This window comes from Artibeus jamaicensis, unplaced genomic scaffold, assembly GCF_021234435.1.
Source record: "Artibeus jamaicensis isolate MK-2021 breed Jamaican fruit bat unplaced genomic scaffold, CSHL_Jam_final scaffold_461, whole genome shotgun sequence".
NCBI lineage: Eukaryota > Metazoa > Chordata > Mammalia > Chiroptera > Phyllostomidae > Artibeus > Artibeus jamaicensis.
In genome coordinates, this window is record NW_026522045.1 from 11,631,170 (window position 1) to 11,651,217 (window position 20,048).

At 38.4% G+C, this 20,048-nt stretch overlaps 1 protein-coding gene across 5 annotated transcripts in view; it reads left to right on the forward strand.

Annotated features, from left to right (window-relative positions):
- RTL9 (retrotransposon Gag like 9) overlaps positions 1 to 20,048 on the forward strand; it is a 203,329-nt gene that overhangs the window by 95,330 nt on the left and 87,951 nt on the right. The window contains exon 4 of one of the 5 annotated variants that reach the window (XR_008390137.1): positions 19,565 to 19,802. The exons of 3 other annotated variants lie outside the window; for them this stretch is intronic. The gene's annotated coding sequence lies outside the window, so the exon portion shown is untranslated. Of the gene's footprint in view, positions 1 to 8,772; positions 11,270 to 19,564; positions 19,803 to 20,048 lie in introns of those variants that run through there. One more of the 5 variants, XR_005084511.2, reaches the window with a different exon arrangement.

Genomic DNA, 20,048 nt, shown 5'->3' on the forward strand with positions numbered 1-20,048 from the left:
TTTTCCTATGTCTATTGGCCATCAGTATATATTAACTTGGAGAGGTGTCTGAGGCAAGTACTATTGTCCCCATTTTTGCAGTTGAGAAAAGTAAGGCACAGAGAAGTTACATAGCTTGCCCAAGGTTATACAGTTAGTATAGTAGAAGCAAAAGCAGAAGCAGAAGCAGATATGGGATTTGAAGTTGCTGAGTATTTCCCCAGCACTTGGACTCTTAAGCACTCTGCTAGCAGACTGCCTCTCCACCTACTCAGTAAAGAAGTTGAGGATAAAGATTATTATCATCTCTACACCCCCAAGGTCTGACTCTGACCCACTGAACTTTGAGTAATTCTAGCATTTATGAGTAGCTGTTAGGCATTAGACAATGATCTCCACAAGTTAAATCTTGAGTGTGATGAAATTAAGTCTAAGTGTCTGTGGAATGTCAAAAAGTTAGAAGAGAAATCCATGAAATTTGGAATGAGTCAGACATGGATGGCTTCGAATATTAGTTCTGCCACTACCTGGATATGTAATTTTGGTCTCATTTCTAATTTGTTTGATTCTTAGTTTCCTCTTCTGTAAAATGGTGGTAAATTTTCTCATAGGTTGCTGTTGTATAAATTGAATGTGATTATGTATGTAATTATATACTTGTTTTTTGGGACCCCCCAAAAACAAAATTTATTTATAAAAAAATGTGTATTTATTCTTACATGTTTAAACTTCAGTCACCTTAAAAGTACTATCCATTTGATGCAATACAGCTATGGAGATTTTTTCCCCACTGCTCAAAACAGTTTTTGAACTCTTTGATTTTGATGCCTTTTAGTGCTTCTGCCATTTTTTGTTTCACTTCTTCCACATTGGCAAAATGTTTCCCTGTGAGGACTTTTTTTCACTGGGTGAATAGAGAGGGAGGGCACAGGGTGGTCATGCTATTTTTGTAAAAAAAAAAAAACTGCTGAACACTCAGCACAGTGTGGGCAGATGTGCTCATAAATCACCCATCATGAAATGGGCAAATGTGTTGAAAGCATCTTCAAAAAAATTCACTGAAGCTGACCACAGCCTCTCACAATGCCACCAGATGGTACAGTGATACAGATGGGTTCTTAGAACACTCACCTAGCTGGGGAAGCCTGTATTACAAGGGGCCTGTTCTCCAGAAGACAATTCCAGATTTTTTTTTGGAACACCCCTCGTAAATTGCCTGATATGTAAGAGATTGCTCAGTAGCAGTTAGTTTGCTTCATGTTTCTTTGATCTCATTAGTATGTAAACTCCAGGAAGGCAGAAATTTTTGTGCGTTTTGGTTACTACTACATCTCCAGAGCCCACAACAGTGCCTAGCACACAGTAGGTACTCAATAAATGAATGCATGATCCTGTATGAGCTGACACAGCACACAATACATACCAGGTGGCTCAATAATATGTTGAATCCATTGAATTGAATACTAGCTCCAATAAGAGCAATTATAGACCTCCCAGGCAATTCCACTTCCATTAATAATAACTACTTATGAGAGTCCCACTGTGGGTGTGATTATGTTGACAAGTGCCAATCAACTCAACTGGGTATGCCCTGGGAGCTATCAAATTGCCTTTTGTAAATTGTTCTCTGGGAAGACACATTTAAGTGTTCCTGAGAGACACTGCAATGGCAGTTGCTGCCCCACATTACTGGTTCTGCCAATGTGGTTGTGGGTAGACCTCTTCTAACAGCAAGCACAACTTTTTCTCTGTGTGCCTTGCTCACTCTGGCTTTCCATTCCCATCACTGTGCTCACCACTCATATGACATTTTGAGGTCCCTCTCTGGTTTTCTCTTTAACAACAGTCTTTCTCTTTCATGATATTCTAGTGCCTTGGAATTGCTCTCTAGTGTTTCATTCTTAATTACTTTCCCTTTCTATGATACCTTTTTGGGAGAGGCTTTATGTGATCTACACTCGTAATAAATGGTTTGATGAGATTCAGATTTTCATCTGGTATTAATTCTCCATGAAGAACAAAAAAGGATCTGTTTTCAGCTGTTGTTTTAGTGTTCTTTTAAATTGTAAGTCACGGAAGTTTCTGTCAGGTTGCTACCTTTAATTCAAGAGACTTTTCCTCAGTGACAAGTTGTAACTTCAGAAATAGAGAACATTTCAGCCTATCGTGGCTTTCTGCACAGTCCTCTTTTTCTCCTCTCGGTCCACTCAGGGCCTTCCTTAGAGTGACTCAATTTCCCTGGCATCTGATTTTACTTATTTTGAAAACAAGTCTTGTTTTCTCAATTCCTTTTGAAATATATTTGCTGAAATAAATACCCACTCCCCTCCAATAATATACACATATTTTCTTTCTCGCATACACACATGTGCACACATAAATGTACTCTTGAGGGATGAGGAAAGTAGTGGTAAATAAAGAAGCAAAGGTGTTATTTTTTATTTAGCTAGACTTCCCCTGGTGATTTAAAAGTCAAGTTTCTGTAATTTGAAATTCATGGATGGCCTTCAGGTGGTGTGTAAACCCCCCAAAATTTATTCATTCAATAATTTATTAAGCATCAACTGTGATGGACACTGCTGTAGATGTATCCACATATGTGATATCATTTATCCCTCACTCCAACTCTGAGAGTAAATTATTATAATGTGTATTTACATATGTGATGGTGATGGGAAATGACTTGCCCAAGATCACTCAGTCAATAAGTAGTAAATCTGAATTTGAAAGCCAGGTCTGATTCCTTATCATCATCAGGTCTTCCAAGCACAAAGGAGTAGTTGTCATTTCAACAGATGGGAATGAGGCAGTGTGAGAAAGCTAGAATGAATATTAAGACTAAACATGGGAAACATAGGAAAGTATAGGTGAATGGTAGAAATTAAGGTTGGAAAATTATGTTGGAGACAGGACAGAACATACAACGTTTTGAAATTTGAACTTTTTTCCTATCAACCTAAGGGAACAATGACAGATTTTGAAGTAGGACAATGACATAATTAGAAGGACAATGACATATTTAGGAAGATTAATCTGATTAAGGTTTGAATCTATGGTTCCTCTAAGATACTGATAGTATTTTCAAAATATATTTGCTAGGAATTCTTTATTCACACTCCAAGCTTATGCTTTGGTCAGAATTCTCTCTGTTTTTAAACACTGCAGCAAAAATTCAAAAGGCCATGTAGAAAAAAACCTAAAGAGAAGAAACAAACCACACACACAAACACAGCATAATTGTGTACAAGTCTGGGAGAAAGGAGCACAGTGGGTCATGATGAATTTGTTAAATAGGGTGTGGGTAAACAGTGTTCCAATTGTAAAGAAAAGGAACAGCAACCAAGCACCATCATCAATGAGAAACAAGGGCTTCCAAGATCTGGGGGATAGATGAGGGGGGGAAATGGCACCTTCAGAATCTTTGATTTTTTTTGCTGTTGTTGTTGTTAAAGGAGTGGGAAAGAAACCACAAAAGAGGTAGGGGACAACCATGAAGTTGAGTGCCAGACTAAATGAGGAAAAGTAAGAAGGAAGAGTGTGACTTATAGCTGGTTTTGATGTATCAATCCATTTAGACAAACAAGGCAAACTCACTAGCATTTGAAGGTCACAGTGACAATGGATAGGTGTTGTAAACAAACCTCCTACTGGTAATTTGTTTGTCAGATTAGCTGGTTATCTCCTGAAGTCACCTTTCCTTCTATGTCTCCTCTATATTCATTTGGTCACTAAGTTGCTGTGAGTCTACCTCAGAAGACTTTCCTGAATCAGGGCCCTTCTGACACCCAGTAACAGGGTCACTGTGTTAAGTTCCATACACTCTTTCACCTGGACCAAGCTTCCTGTTTCCAGTTAGTCTCTTTCCTCCCTTTAGTCCAGGTTTCAATCTTTCTCAAGACTGAGCATCCTAGTACTTCCCTGTTTATAAACCTCTATGGAGATCCATCGCCTATAGGATACAGTAGAACTCCCTTAGTTTTGCACAGTGAAGTTGCGAAGGAGCCAAAGGATGGATGGATGAAAGGAAAAATGAAGGAGAGCTAAGCCTAGAATGACAAAGTCTTGAAACAAGCACACCAGTAGCTTCCTCCTCTGATTTCAGAACTATTCCTCTTCCCAGTGTCTATATATATATATATATATATATATATATATGGGGGCTGAGTGGTGTTTAGTAATTTATGCTTGCACTCAACCTAATGGTAGGTTGGAGAAGGGTATCTGTCTCCCTCTTAATGAAATAGGTAAGACTCTTCCTTATAGGAAACTTCCTCATTACAGTCATTTTTTTGCACCATGACCCATTTCCTTTCCAAACAGTATACCCTTCAAACCCTTTCTCCCAAGAATTCTTATCCTTGCTCAGCAAAACTCATTCCCCAAGATTGAGAAAAAAGGGACCCTTTAAAAAAGGGGTAAATAAATATGGGGAGAATGTCACATCAGACATTATATTTGAGTGCATTTTTATTAATTCTTCTACTGTGCATAAGCCCCCTCACTCTGATTAATAGGCTGTTCCTTCAGTCTCATCTTCAAGTTTACCACTTCCTCCTACTTTTCCACAATTCCAACACACTCGGGACTCCAGTCATACTGAAATATTCAACATTCTTCAGATAAACTAAGCCATTGCAGAAATGTGTTCACATAGTGTTGCCTCTGCTAGTGCAGAACACCCTGATTCCTCTTATCTTGCTAGTAAATTCCAACCCTACACAACTGTTGCACCCTGTGGGAAACATCTGGCTGTCCCAAATTAAATTAATAACCTCCTCCTTTGAGCTCCCATAGCATTTTTATACCCTTGTTAAAATACCATATTTATCATGGAAATACAATGTAATAATTAGGATATGCTCTGGAGGCATACTGCCTATTTTGAGTCCTTACTCTGCTACTTATAAGCTATATGGTGTTGGGCCAATTACTTCACCTTCTTTTGCCTCAGTTTTCTCATCTATAAAGGGGAATAAATGAGGTAATACTTATAAAGATTTTAGAACAGAGCCTGTCAAAACATAAATGTTAATAAACAGTAGACACCATCATCTCTTGATGTTGTGTTACTATATACAGCATACTTGTATATATATGAGGGAGGACCCAGAAAAACAGAATTTATGGATGAAAAACTGTGTACTTAGTCTTACATGCTTAAACTTCAGTCACTTTCAAAGTTATCTCCATTTGATGTAGTACACATATCAAGGTGTTTTTTTTTCCTACTGCTCTAAACAGTTTTTGAACTCATCAATTTTGATGCTTTTTAGTGCTGCTGCCATTTTTTTGATTGACCTCTTCCACGTTGGCAAAAAAACAAAGTTGCTCAAGGAGAGATTAGGTGAATAAGGAGGGTGGAGCTCAGAGGTCATGCTGTTTTGGTCAAAAACTCCTGAACACTTTGTGGGGCAGGTGCGCTCATGAAATACCCATCATGAAATGGCCAAACACATTGAAAGAGTCTTTAAAAAATTCACTGAGGCTGAACTCAGCCTCTCACGACAACACCGGTGACAATACCAGCTGGTGCACTGGTACGGATGGGTTCCTAGAACACTTACCTAGTGGGAAAAGCCTGTACTACAAGAGGCCTTCCCTCTAGAAGATGATTCCAGATTTTTTGGAGTCTCCCTCATAATATACCCATATTAATATATTATGATTATATTATTATTACAGCATTATTTAACATTTACTGTGTTCATATCTTGTCTCCTCATCTATTTACAAGTGTTCCGAGGACAGGACACTTGTATTATCTTCTCCCCTATAGTGCTTTGTGTAAGTATGGCTCATTAAATATTTGCTAGAGGCACTATATTATAGTGGGAAAATCACTAGAGTCTGAGAGACTCGTGTTTGAACCTTGACTTTCTTCTTAGTTGTTGTGTGATTTCAATCTCTCTGAGCCACAGTTTCCTTATCTGTAAAATGGGAATTATTATAATAGTACCTACCTCATAGAGATATATTAGGGATTAACTAAATCAGTACATGAAAAGCATAACACAGGGTAAACATTCACTAAATGGTTGATATTATCAACTTTGTATCCCCTTGCATTTAGCTTAATAAATACTTGCATTGAAGTGAGTGAACCTAGCTATCTTCCAAAACTTGGGTATTAGGGGTCCAAGCATATATGTCGATTCCATTTACTCCTAGCAATCAAGAATAAAATGTGAGTAATCTGCATTCTATTTCATAGGTCATTCTGAACTGGGGCACAATCCTCCAGAAAGCAACAGACATGGCCAGTTGAATCATTGTAAAATCCTTTCTGTAAGGATAATCCTACCACAACCCACCCCCCCATATAGCCATGGGACATAGTCCCTCACGTACTATTTACAATGTGCATCCTCTTCCTGTGGTGGGAAGACGAAAGAGTTGCAGAATTACTGTAGCATCAGAATGTCTATAAATCTATCCCTTTTGCTCTTCAACAGCCTATTTCCTTTTACACTCTAATTACCTTTACTTATACTCACTTCCAGTGTAGCCCACCTGTACAGACTGTCCATCATACTTCCAGCAGAATTATGGAGAAATGGCAAGCATTGACTATTTAGGTCCAATATAGCACTGTATTGATGAATATAACACTCTAGATGCAGATGGCCTGGACTAGAAGCCCACTTGTACCACTACTGTTGTGAGACCTTAGGCTAACCATTTAATATTAATGTGATACCATTTCCCCATTGGTCAAATAGGGACAATAAAAGTACCTTCCTCCTAGGGGTTTTGTGAGTAGTAACTGAGGTAATACATCAGAAGACGTAGAAAAGTGTCTGTCATACAGTAGGTGCTATATAAATATTAGCTATTTATTGTTATTTTAAAATTGTTAATGAGACATAATTCACATACTATAAAATCACAAAATTCACCCAATTAGCATGTACAGTTGAATGGTTTTTAATATAGTCACAAAGTTGTGCAACCATCACCATAATCTAATTTTGTAATTATCTCACAAAGGAACCCTGCACCCATAGCCGCTATTCCCAATCCTGCCTCCCTTCCTGGGCACCAGTGAACAACTTTCTGTAGATTTACCTCTGCTGGACATATAAATGGACTCACACAATTGATGGTCTTTTGTGACTTATCTTCTCTCGTTTAGCATAATGTTTTCAAGGTTCATCCATGTTGCAGTTTGTATCAGCACTTTATTCCTTTTTAATGCCAAATAATATTCCATAGTGTGGATATACCACACTTAGTTTACCTATTCACCATTTAATTGACATTTGCATTGTTTTTCACATTTTGGCTATTATGAATAGTGCTTCTCAGAATATTTATTTACAAGTTATTTATGAAGACATGTTTTAAACTCTCTTGGGTGTATACCTAGGAGTGAATTGCTAGGTCACATGGTAACACTATGTTTAATGGTTTGAGGAACTACCAAACTGTTTTTCACAGCAGCTACACCATTATACATTCTTATCAGTGGTAGGAATCAAAATTCCAATGTTATTATCTGTGTTTTCTATTATAGCCATGCTAAAGGTGTGAAATAGTATCTCGATTTTTTTTCTTCTTTTTTAAATTTTATTTAGTTATTTTTCAAGTACAGTTTTTTGTCTATTTTTCCCATCCCAGCCTCCCCTGCCCCTTGCTCCCCACCTCCTTCCCATTTCCACCCCCCCTTAGTTCTCGTCCCTGTGTCCTTCCTATTTGTTCCTCCAAATCCCTCCCCCTTTTTCCCCTTAACTTCCCTTCCTTCTCCCCTCTGGTCACTATCCCCTTGTTCTCTATTTCAAGTATCTCGATTTTGAATTCACAGTTCCCTGATGGCTAATGATGTTGAGCAACTTTTTATGTGCTTATTGGCCATTCTATGTCTTTTTTCTTGAAGTGTCTGTTCAAATATTTTGCCCATTTTAAAATTAGGTTGTCTTTTTATTATTGAGTTGCAATAGTTCTTTACATATTCTGGATACAAGTCCCTTGTAAAATATAGATTTGCAAATATTTTTTCTCATTCTGTGTTACTTTTCACTTTCTTGAAGCTATTGTTATCAAATAGAAATTTACAAGTTCATGTATAATAAAGGGCACAGGCTGTATTGGAGAGGATGAGATCTAAAAATCAGCTGAGTGTTACCTTTATTTATACTAGCCTTCTCTACTATTTGCATTTTAAATTAAATTCAAAACAGATTAACCTTCGATTTGGTGCCAGGCACTGTAAGGAATAAGATCTGGCCTCTATTTTCAAAGAGCTTTTACTAACTTAGAGGGAAGAGAAGATGCAAACACTTGGGAGTTTAAACAATTTTAACATGTTTAAATAGCAGTCAAGACCACAATAGAAAAAATGCTGCAAGGCACTCTATGATTAAATGCCAAATAAATTGCATGGAAAGTAATTGCTGTGGGAACTTGAAGGAGGGTGAGAGCACTTGAAGCTGGGGTGACCAGGGGAAGCTTTAAGGAGGAGGAATGTAAGTGGCCTTTAATTGACTGCAGCCACACCTGTGAAGTACTCAACAAAGACTTGGGGAGAAAATAAAAAATATTGAAGTTAGGCAGCTTAATGATTAAACTGATAATACCATTTTATTTCAATCTCAGCAAAAATCCCTACAGTTCCACATTCCTTAGGAAGACTTATGGCCTCTATTTAGTCCTGAAGTTACCAATTTGCAACGTAACAAGGCACATCTGGCTCACAGACACATTTTGTTTGGCCCCACAAAAAAATAAATATTACAATTTTCTGTAAAAATTGCAATGGGTAAATTTCACATAAAATACGTATTTTTGTTTCTGTAGAAAAATCAGAAGACCTGGCAAGCCTGGGTTGGAGCATGTCCTCTTCAGGACCGTGGCTGATTTCACCCCATGCTTACAGCTTCAGACTTTTCAGTGTGAGATCTCCTAGAAACAGAGGTCTCTTAGATTGAAGGCTACCTGAAAACTGCATCTGCTTCTGTTCCCTGACTTTGGGCATATATGGTATAATTACCCTTAATTTACAGAGTATCAGTTAAAACCCATAGAGGCTGTGACTTACCCAAAGTAACAGAGCTATTATGTGGAAGGAGAGCTAAAGCTGATGCTGTCTGCTTCTCAACTTAATGTTCTTTCAACAATATATCTATACAGTCTAGATGCATATTGCTTAGTAGCATTTTTCTGGTACTTTCTGGTCATTACTTGATGTTGTTGGATAGTTTTTGATATGGTAGTTGTGTCTTTCAAACTACATTGTAACATCCCAGAGTGCAACTGGCCCATAGAGCACAGTGCTTTGTATTTAATTGGCACTCACTAGATATTTGCAGGCTCATTGATGAATAGGATTGTGAAGAACTCACTGTGTAAACTTCCTTCAAAACCAGGGTATGTTCAGCCCTGATCAGTGTGGCTCAGTTGGGTGTTGTTCCACAGAGCAAAGGGTCACCGGTTTGATTCCCAGTTGGGGCACATGCCTGGGTTGCAGGTTCAATCCCTGGTCAGGGCACATGTGCGAGGCAACCTATTAATGTTGCCTCTCGCATCAATGTTTCTTTCCCTCTCTTTCTTTCTCACTTCTTTCCAAAAATAAGTAAATAAATATTTTTTAAAAAACAGGCTATGTTAAAATGTGTTTATCATCCAGAGACAAACATGTCTGGTACTTTAAAGAAGTTTCAGCTTTATACCTGATACCGAGCTATATTTATACATACTACAAGCCCATACTAATCAAAATGACATGGTACTCACATAAAAACAGACATATAGATCAATTGAACGGGATAAAGAACCCAGAAATAAACCCACACCTGTATGATCAATCAATATTTGACAAAAGAGATAAGAACATATAATGAGGTAAAGACAGTCAATAAATGAAGTTGGGAAAATGACAGAACATGAAAAAAAAGGAAACTAGACCACCTTCTTACACCATATATAAGAATAAAATCAAAATGTATTAAAGATTTTGTTTATCCTTGCCCGAGAACATTTTTCCATTGCTGAGAGAGAGAGAAAGATTGATTGATTGTTTGCCTTCTCCCACGTGCCCCAACAGGGAATTGATCCTGAAACCTTAGTATGTGCCCGGACTGGAAATTGAACCTGTGAACTTTCAGTCTACAGTACAATGCTCCAACCAACTGAGCCACACTGGCAAGGGCTTAAAGATATAAATGTAAAACTAGAAACCATAAAGCTCCTAGAAAAAAACATAGGCAGTAAAATCTCAGACATTTTTCACAGCAATATTTTTTCTGATATATTTCCTTGGACAAGGGAAACAAAAGAAACACAAATAGGACTATATCAAACTAAAGTTTTTGCACAACAAAGGTAACCATCAATAAAACAAAAAGGCAGCCTACTGAATGGGAGAACATATTCACCAATGATACATCTGATAAGGGATTGATATCCAAAATTTGTAGTGAACTCAGACGTCTTAACACCAGAAAAACAAACAATCCAATTAGAAAATGGGCAGAAGACCTGAATAGACACTTCTCCAAGGAAGACATACAGGTGGCCAATAGACATGAAATGATGTTCAACATCACTAATCATCAGAGAAATGCAAATTAAAACGACAAATAGCTATCACCACATACCTGTCAGATGGCTGTTATCAATAAACCCACAAATGGCAAGTGCTGGTGAGGATGTGGAGAAAGGGGAACCCTTGTGCATTGTGGGTGGGAATGCAGACTGATGCAGCTACTATGGAAAACAGTGTGGAGTTTCCTCAAAAAATAAAAAATGGAACTGCCTTATGATCCAGCATTTCCACCTCTGGGAATATATCCAAAGAAATGCAAAACTAATTTGAAAGAATATATGCACCACTATGTTCATTGCAGTGTTATTTACAATGGTTAAGCTCAAGAGGCAGCTCAAGTGACCATCAATAAATGAGTGTGTGAGTACATATACACAATGAAATACTACTTGACCATACAAAAAGAATGAAATATTATCTTTTGTGAGCATGGATGGACCTAGAGGGTATTATTCTATGTGAAATAAGTCAGTCAGAGAAAAACAAATATCACATGATTTCAGTTATATGTGTATCTAAAAAAATAGGAACAGACTCATAAATACAGCAGAATGATGATTGTCAGAAGAGGGTTGGAGGGCTGGGGGAAGAAGGTGAAAGGATTAAACAGTATAAACTCAGAGATGTAGATTACAGCATGGGAAATAAAATCAGTAATATCATGATAGTAATGTATGGGGCCAGGTGGATTCCTCAAGCATTGGGGTGACCACTCTGTAAAGCACATGATTTTCTTACCACTTTGTTGTACATCTGAAACTAATACAGAATAATATTGAATGTAAACTATAATTGGAAAATAAAATATGAAATTATGAAAAAAATAAAATGAAAATTAAATTTGTGAAAAAGTAGAAAGCAATGTTTTAAAAAGTATGTATTATAGAGTTTACTAACCTAAAAACTTTTCTCAGTATTTGTCTTTGAAGTTTTGCTTACCAGAAAGTGCCAAAAATGAACTCCTACAAATGTGTTCTCATCGAGAACAATTAATTGTATAGTATTATACTTTTAGTTAATAAAATCCAAGATGACTTTTTTAAAGTTTCATTTTACAGTGACATGGTGGGGGAAAGTGTTTGGTGTGCATAGCCTGGATAAAGGATAATCTTTACATATTTCATGCAAAGCTTTTCATCCTAAAGTGAACATATCAAAGGAGGGAATGAGTAATTTGTTTGCCAAAGAAACCGTCTTTTGATCTTTTGATCTTTTGATCTAGGGGAGGAGCACGAAGGAAATTGTTATGTAGGCACATGTCCCTGAGATGTAACTTACTTTATCTTGGCTGTTTTCTGGCTGATAACAGTAAAGATGAAATAATAGCAGATGTAGCAAAAGTTGTTTAAAGCCTTGCCTTAGAAGATCAGTGGCTCTCAAACCTGAGGGTGTATCAGAATTCCGTGGAAGGTTGTAAAATCATGCATTGCTGGGCCCTGCCCAGAGTTTCTCATGCAGTAGGTCTGAAGTGAGTGGGGCCCAAAAATTTGCATTTTAGGAAGTTCTCAGATGATCTTGATGCCACTCCCTGATCTATGGACCATACTTTAAAGAACTATTGCCTTAGGTTAACAAAGCAATTGTCTCAAGAGAATAGTTAATTAGAGATCTGAGCAACAGTTAGCAACCAAAATTAACAAATACCATGAGGAATGCCTGTGATATGTGAGTAAGGAGAGCATTAACTGGCCAAAAAAACTAAAAAAAAAAAATAACAGAAGGGCTGGATTCCAGTACCAGTAGTATTTTCTTAAGCAGTGCCCAAAGCATATTAAGTACAGTTTAATCCACGTATTCCTGATTTATTTTACTAGTGTATCCCAAACTACACAGTATGGAACTCTACAAGATGTTAATAGGCATTCAGTGGGACATAAAAAGATCCATAATCAAATAAGGTTGGAAATTTTTTAGTTAAAACTGAACAGGGCTCTCACTACAAGTCTTCTTAGAGCCTCTAAAATGCTAACATGCACTGAAAATTCCCAAAGAAAGATAGCATTTTTCAGACTTAGTCGATTAAGTGTCCTTTATTAATGCCTGGCTAATTTTCTGTAGAATATGGCTTGAGAATATTCATTGGTTTGCATCAAAGTGCCAGAACATTTTATCAGTGGGTGATGTCACTGGTAACAATGGAAATAGTGCTGGAGTAGGAGACAAAAGATCTGGAATTTTGTCTTGTTTTAGCTACTTCATTCTGCCACAAGTTGACTTGTTCCCATGAAGATGAGTGTGACTGAAATTTGTCATTTCCCTTGCAGATGGTGGCAGCTAGTAGCTACAGCCAACATGCACACATACACACATGTTTTTAATCAGGAATTTACCATACCCTCAGACTACTCTATCTTCAAAGCCAGAAGGGTGAGAAGCCTTATGTTGACAGTTTGATGGATGGATGGGTGGATGGATGGATGGATGGATGGAAGGAAGGAAGGAAGGAAGGAAGGAAGGAAGGAAGGAAGGAAGGAAGGAAGGAAGAAAAGAAAGAAGAGAAAGGTCATTGCAGACTCTCATTCCAACTGGAAGGAATAGCTGAGAAGCATAGATATATCCTGTGTTTATTCTATTCTTGGCTCTTGGAAAAGAATTTGTTTTACCAAGGACATGGAGTCAGCTTGTTTGTTACCGCAGAGCACTGAAAGTGTGTCTGTTTCCTAATTAGTCATTAGTTGTTGTTTTTTTAACTTGAACAAAATACAAACTTGACCCAATGGAGAAACACTGCAAGTTGTATGTGGCAGAATGCCACAATATATCTACATTGATATATAGATAAAATACATGCCCACATTTAAAAAACTCATTTGAAAACTAGTTGATGAGATTTAAGATTAAATTAATACTTGCTGAATTTCTACAAGGTACATAAATATATGCAATATGGTGTCCCTAGTAGATCCATGTGAAAACTTTTTTTTAAAGGGTCAGGACTTCCAGCCAAGATGGAAGTGTAGGTGGAAATACTGTGCCTCCTCACACAAACAAATTTAAGGACAACAAAGATTTAGAAACAAAAACACAACGAGAACAAACAGAAAATTGAACTGTATGGAACTCTGACAAAGAACCATTCATCCAGACCAGTAAGAGGGGTGGAGTCAGCAGCTGGCGGGGAGGGGTTGCAGCAAGAAAAAGTGGTGGTTGGCAGACCTGGGTGCACAGGTGGCATGGGGCTAGCAAACCCCAGGCAAACAAGGAAACGAGGAGACCCAGTGAGGCGCGCAAGGCAGTTGGCTGACTGCAGACACACATTTGTGAGCAAATAAACCAGGTAATAATAGGCAGTGAGACAGACCACACAACCCAGGGCCCCAGCAATGGGAAATAAAGCCTAAAAACACCCACTGAAAAAACTTGTGGGGGTTGAGGTGTAGGGAGAAACTCCCAGCCTCACAGGAGAGTTTTTCTGAGAGACCCACAGGGTTGTAGAATGTACACAAGTCCACCCACCTGGGAACCAGCACCAGAAGGAACCAATTTGCTTGTGGGAAGTGGCAGAGGGGACTGAAATTCGAGAGAGAGAGTGAAGCAAGCGCCATTGTTCCCTCTCTGAGCCTGCTCCCACATAGTGTCACAACCCAGCAACTGGGTTGCCCCACCCTGCTGAACACCTAAGGCTTCGCCCCTCATACATAACAGGCATGAACAGACTAAAACTTTATGGCTCAAGAACACCTCAAAGACCCAGAGCCTATACTTCTAAGCAACCAAGAGATAGCCAACCTGTCAGATGCACAGTTCAAAACACTGGTGATCAGGATCCTCACAGAACTGGTTGATTTTGGTCACAAATTACATGAAAAAATGAAGGCTACACTAAATGAAATGTAGCAAAATGCACAAGGAACCAATAGTGATGGAAAGGAAACTGGGATGCAAATCAAGGGAGTGAACCAGAAGGAAGAAAGAAACAACCAAACAGAAAATAATGAAGAAACAAGAATTTTAAAAAAATAAGGAGAGGCTTAGGAACCTCCAGGACATCTTTAAACATTCCAACATCTGAATTATAGGAGTACCAGAAGGGGAAGAGGAAGAGCAACAAGTGGGAAAGTTACTTGAACAAATAATAAAGGAGAACTTCCCCAATTTGGCAAAGGAAATAGACTTCCAGGAAATCCAAAAAGCTCAGAGAGTCTCAAAGAAGTTGGACCCAAGAAGGAACACACCAAGGCACATCATAATTACATTAGCTAAGATGAAAATGAAGGAGAGAATTCTAGAAGCAGCAAGAGATAAAAGGACAGTCATGTACAAAGGAGTTCCCATCAGACTGTCAGCAGATTTCTCAAAAGAGACCTTACAGGCAAGAAGGGGCTGGAAAGAAGTATTCCAAATCATGAAAGACAAGGACCTACATCCAAGATTGCTCTATCCAGCAAAGCTTTCATTTAGAATGGAAGGGCAGATAAAGTGCTTCCCAGATAAGATCAAATTCAAGGAGTTCATCATCACCAAGCCCTTATTATATGAAATGTGAAAGGTACTTATCTAAGAAAAAGAAGATAAAAAACATGTATAGTAAAATGACAGCAAGGTCACGATAATTAACAACCATATCTAAAACAAAAACAAAAACTAAGCAAACATCTAGAACAGGAACAGAACCACAGAAATGGAGATCACATGGAGGGTTAGCAACAGGGGAGTGGAAGGAGGAGAAAGGGGAAGAAGGTACAGAGAATAAGTAGCATAGAGGGTGGGGATAAAATAGACAGGGGAGGGCAAGAATCGTGTGGGAAATGTAGAAGCCGAAGAACTTACATGTACAACACATGGACATGAACTAAGGGGGGAAATGTGGGTGGGAGGGGGTGTGCCGGGTGGGGGAAAGTGAAGGGGGAAAATGGGACAACTGTAATGCCATAATCAATAAAATATATTAACAAAGGGTCAATTCTGGTTTAAAGGTAAAATAAAATATAAGCTTTATGTCTTTTTGTTTTTATTGAATTTATTGGGATGATCTGGGTTAATAAAAATTATATAGGTTTCAACTCTACAATTCTATAATATACCATTTGTATATTGTACAATATTGTGGACTCATCACCCAAAGTCAAGTCTCCTTCTATCACCCTTAATCTGTCTTTTACCCTGTTGTACCTGACCCCACCCCCTTTCCCTCTGGCAACTACCATAGTGTTATCTGTGTCTATGAGGTTTTTTTTAATTTGCTTAATCCCTTCACCTTTTTTACCTATCTCCCCAACCCCCTACTTATTTGTTCATTGCAACTTTATTTACTATAGCCAAGATTTGAAAGTAGCTCAGGTGCTCATCAGTAGATGAGTGGATAAAAAAGCCGAGGTACACTTACACAATGGAATATGAGGTCTGTCTGGAAAAAGTCCAGCCATTGTTAATATAACTAGAACAGTTTGCGTGACATGGATGTAACCTGGCAGCCAAGGGGATTGGACTGGAATGCATGTGTGTGAACAATGATGACTTCACTGTACTAGTCAGTGGGGACAGTAGATGCTGTTGAGTGAGCGTGTGTACTGTGTGGCTGTTGCCTTCTAAATGACTGAGTGGATAGAGCAATGAATCTGCATCAAATTTTGCATTAAGCTTGAATATTCTTCCATAGAAACTAATGGGATGATTCAGAAGGCCACAGCTATGGGCAACTGGTGATTGGCAGCTTCATCATGACAATGCACCCACTCATGCATCACATCTCATGCAGAGATTTTTGGCAAAACATCAAATCACCCAGGTGACTCAGCCCCCACTACAGCACAGATTCAGTGTCCTGAGACTTCTGACTTTTCCCCAAACTAAAATCACCTTTGAAAGGGAAGAGATTTTAGACCATCCATGAGCTTCAGGAAAATATGCTAGGGCAGGTGATGATGACTGGGAGAACTGTGTGAAGTACCAAGGTGCCTACTTTGAAGGGGACTGAGACACAGTGTCTCCTATGCACAATGTTTCTTGTATATTGTATCTTCTTCAATAAATGTCTCTATTTTTCATTTTAAATGGATGGATATTTTCTAGACAGATCTCATATTACTCAGCTGTGAAAAAGAAGGAAATCTTTTGTGACAGCATGGATGGATGGACCTGGATGGAGAACATTATGCTAAGTGAAACAAACTTTCTGTCTTATTTTTAAATTCAAAGTGAAAATAATATTTCATGACATGGAAAATATATATTCTAATAACTCTACCTATTTGATTATGTAGCAGAATGAGAACATTAGCACTGCTTTTAAGTAAAATATTTGAGAAGTGAAAACTCAAAAGTAGCTTCTTAAACTTTTATCTTTAAATCAGATCTCCAGTATATCTTAAAGCTAGGTGAACTAAACATGCTTAAAATGGTCTTAGGGGATTCCCCATGGCTATAGGCCCCTAAAACACAAGGATAAATAGAAATCACACATGCTGTCATTCGGCACAATGCACATGGCACTGCTGAATTCTTGGATCATGCCTAGCTCTAGGAGGGGTTGAGCTGAATTGACTAAATTGTGCAGTATCCAAGCAGCTGGTTAATTCAATCAAACAACCTTATCAGTCAAGTCAAGAAGGTGAAATTTGTTTTTCATCCAGATTTTGACCATAAGGTCTTTCAAGAAAGAAGCTTCCTGAGTCTCCCTTGTAAACCCTTTTGCAGCATGCCTCCTTTCCATGACTGTTCAAAGTTATTTCTTCAGCCAGCCTCAGTGATAAATAGTCACTGGATGCTACTCTCTTCTATCTTCTTTTTGTCAACTAGAACATGGTTATTCAGATTAATCTCAACTTCAGGAGGAGACTGGTTCACTGTGGAGTGGGAAGAGGAGAGAATCATTGTAAAGTTCTTTCTCTTTGCCTATTCCCTTCTACAATTTTAAGTTACTTTCTACTGATCTGTAGTTTTAAAATGTGTTCTTAAAACTTTGATTTCCTGTGCTGCTTTTTAGTGTTTCTACTGAACTTTTCTGGGTTTGGTTTTATAAAATGAAATCCTCTTGTTTGGTTTTTCGTGCAGATACACTGAGGCTGTGAATGTCTACTGACTCAATTTAGAACTACAATTAAATAATGTAATGAGTACATGTGACTGCCTCATGGGCCCTGGACTCCTTTATTCATGAGCAAGCCATTGTTTCCCCAACCATCATTCTCAGGGATTTTTCTGATAAGTAGTGTAATATTGATCATTTATCTTCACCTTCTGATGTGTTTTTCTAAGTAACCACAATTTTCTATGTAATCATTGCAGCCCCCAGTTCTGTTTTAATGTAGAAAATGTGCAAATTCCTTTGCTTGGGCTACAACTCCATGGCAGTGGCAGAACCATTTTAAGAATGTCTTCTGCCACAATTTTCCCTTTGTCCTACTCCTTCCATTTTTAACTTCTCACTGCTTCCATATATTTCCTCATAAAAGAGTCATCTGAGTTATTTAGTGGGAAGTCATCTGTATACACAAAGCCACAGTATATGAAAGAAAAGGAAATACTGTCAACCCTCTCATACCAAACAACAGATATTGGCAAGTATTGGACCAAACAGCCTAGTCGTTGAATAATATTACCTCTTCCTTTTTCATTCATCCATATCTTTTGGAATCATACAGACATGGTTAGTTTTTTCTCATGATTTTATCAAAGACTAAAAAAAGTTATATACTTCTCCTTTGATGAACAAATATCAATGAACTCTCTATTCAGAAAAGCAAACACATAATGTTTTGCTTCGACCAGGGTGTCAAATTCATTTTCACCAGAGGCCACATCAACCTCGCAGTTGCCTTCAAAGGGCTGAATGTAATTTTAGGACTGTATAAATGTAACTACTCCTTAACTGTTAAGCAAGAGCTCAGTGCTGCTGCTGGGTAGAAACAAGGTGCTGGACTGGATAAAACAAGGTGGATGAAGGATTTGGCCCGTGGGCCTTGATTTGCTATCTGTACTTAGACCAGTGATACTGAATTAAGATGAATTCCCATGGGAGTATTTTTCACATCATCATGAATCACAGATGAGTTTACAATGAGCCATGCTTGTAGGAAAGAATGCCAAATGAATTCGTATTAATTAGACATTAAAATAACATGTTTAGAAATGCATGGTCTCACATTAAATATAAGGTGATCACTTATCTATCAGCTTCTAATATAGGTGGAAGGAAATAGGGTTCAAATCCCAAAACATAGTAAAAGATTTAAACATTCAACTTTCCAAAATTTTTTTACTCTGTTTGGTCAAAAACTTATAGTCAGGTCATTGTGACTGGAGTCTATAGAAGGCACCCATGAGTTACAGAAAGTTGACTCAATTGATATACCAAACTATTGACCGCTTAACCCTCAGAGGGACTAGGAAGGGGCTTGGGGAAGCAAGGGCCCTTAGGCCTAAAAATATACTTTCTGTGAATTCCATGAAATGAAAAAGCCTGGGAAGCACTAAGGAGGCATCAATCAAAATATTTCATGGTATGTGTATGTGTGTGCATGTGAGTGTGAGTATGTGAGCTGGGGTGCAGAGTCTGAGTAGAATAAGAAGCATAAGGCTGGGAACATGTACAACACATGCAAGGGCCTGGGACTTGGCCTCCCCACTGAAAGTGCTTTATGGGGCATGTGTTTGCAGGAAACTTGCTTCCTGGATTAAGACCACATTCCACCAATTGCACATTGCTCCTCTGTTCCTGGGACTTCCTCTGATGAAAACCACATATCCCTTGAAAACAAAGAGGCAGTGGAGAACTTAAGAGCTCTGTCTGTGAAGTTCACTGCCTGGGTTCAAACACTGGTACCACCAGTAATCAGTGGGGTCATTTTGGGCTAGATAACTTCCCTTAGCCTTACTTTTTCACCTATAAAATAGGCTAATAATGGTACTTACCTCATAGTTTTGTGAGGAATAAATTAATTAAGGCATATAAACTGCTTGTTCCAATGCCTGGCATAGAGCAGGCCCCCATTCAATCTTGGCTATTATGATTATTGACCAATTACTAGGTGCATTATCTTCATTCTTGATTCTCGTAATGACCATATGAGGCAGATACTACCATTCCTTATTTCCATTTTACAGGTACCCAGGCTGAAACCCAGTGTGCCAAATTGCTCTGCCCAAGGCCACAACATGAGGAAGAACAGAAAATGGGCTTCAAGGCCCTCTGTCCCTTACTCTCACTATCATCACTCCCCCCATGCTTCTAAAATTTCCTCTGCCAGGTCAAGAACCTGCATCTCTGCAGGTTCCAAGTATAGGGAAAATTCTGGAAGATTTTGAAATTGGCAAAGAAGTCATTGGATATCCTTTCAATGTAACTGGAAGCTCAGGGGATTGTATAGGTCTGGTGTCTGGTGGAATACAATTGATAATTCCTGTGAATATTGACACTTTTTCTTTTTTTATAATTTGTTGTTCAGTTACAGTTGTCCCACCTTTTCTCCCCTTGCTCACCCCAACCCTGTTTCCCCAACTCCCACAGTCAGTCCCCCCGCCATTATCCGTGCCCATGAGTCCTCTATTCTTGTTCCTTAGGCTACAAGAATACCCAAAGAAGCTAACA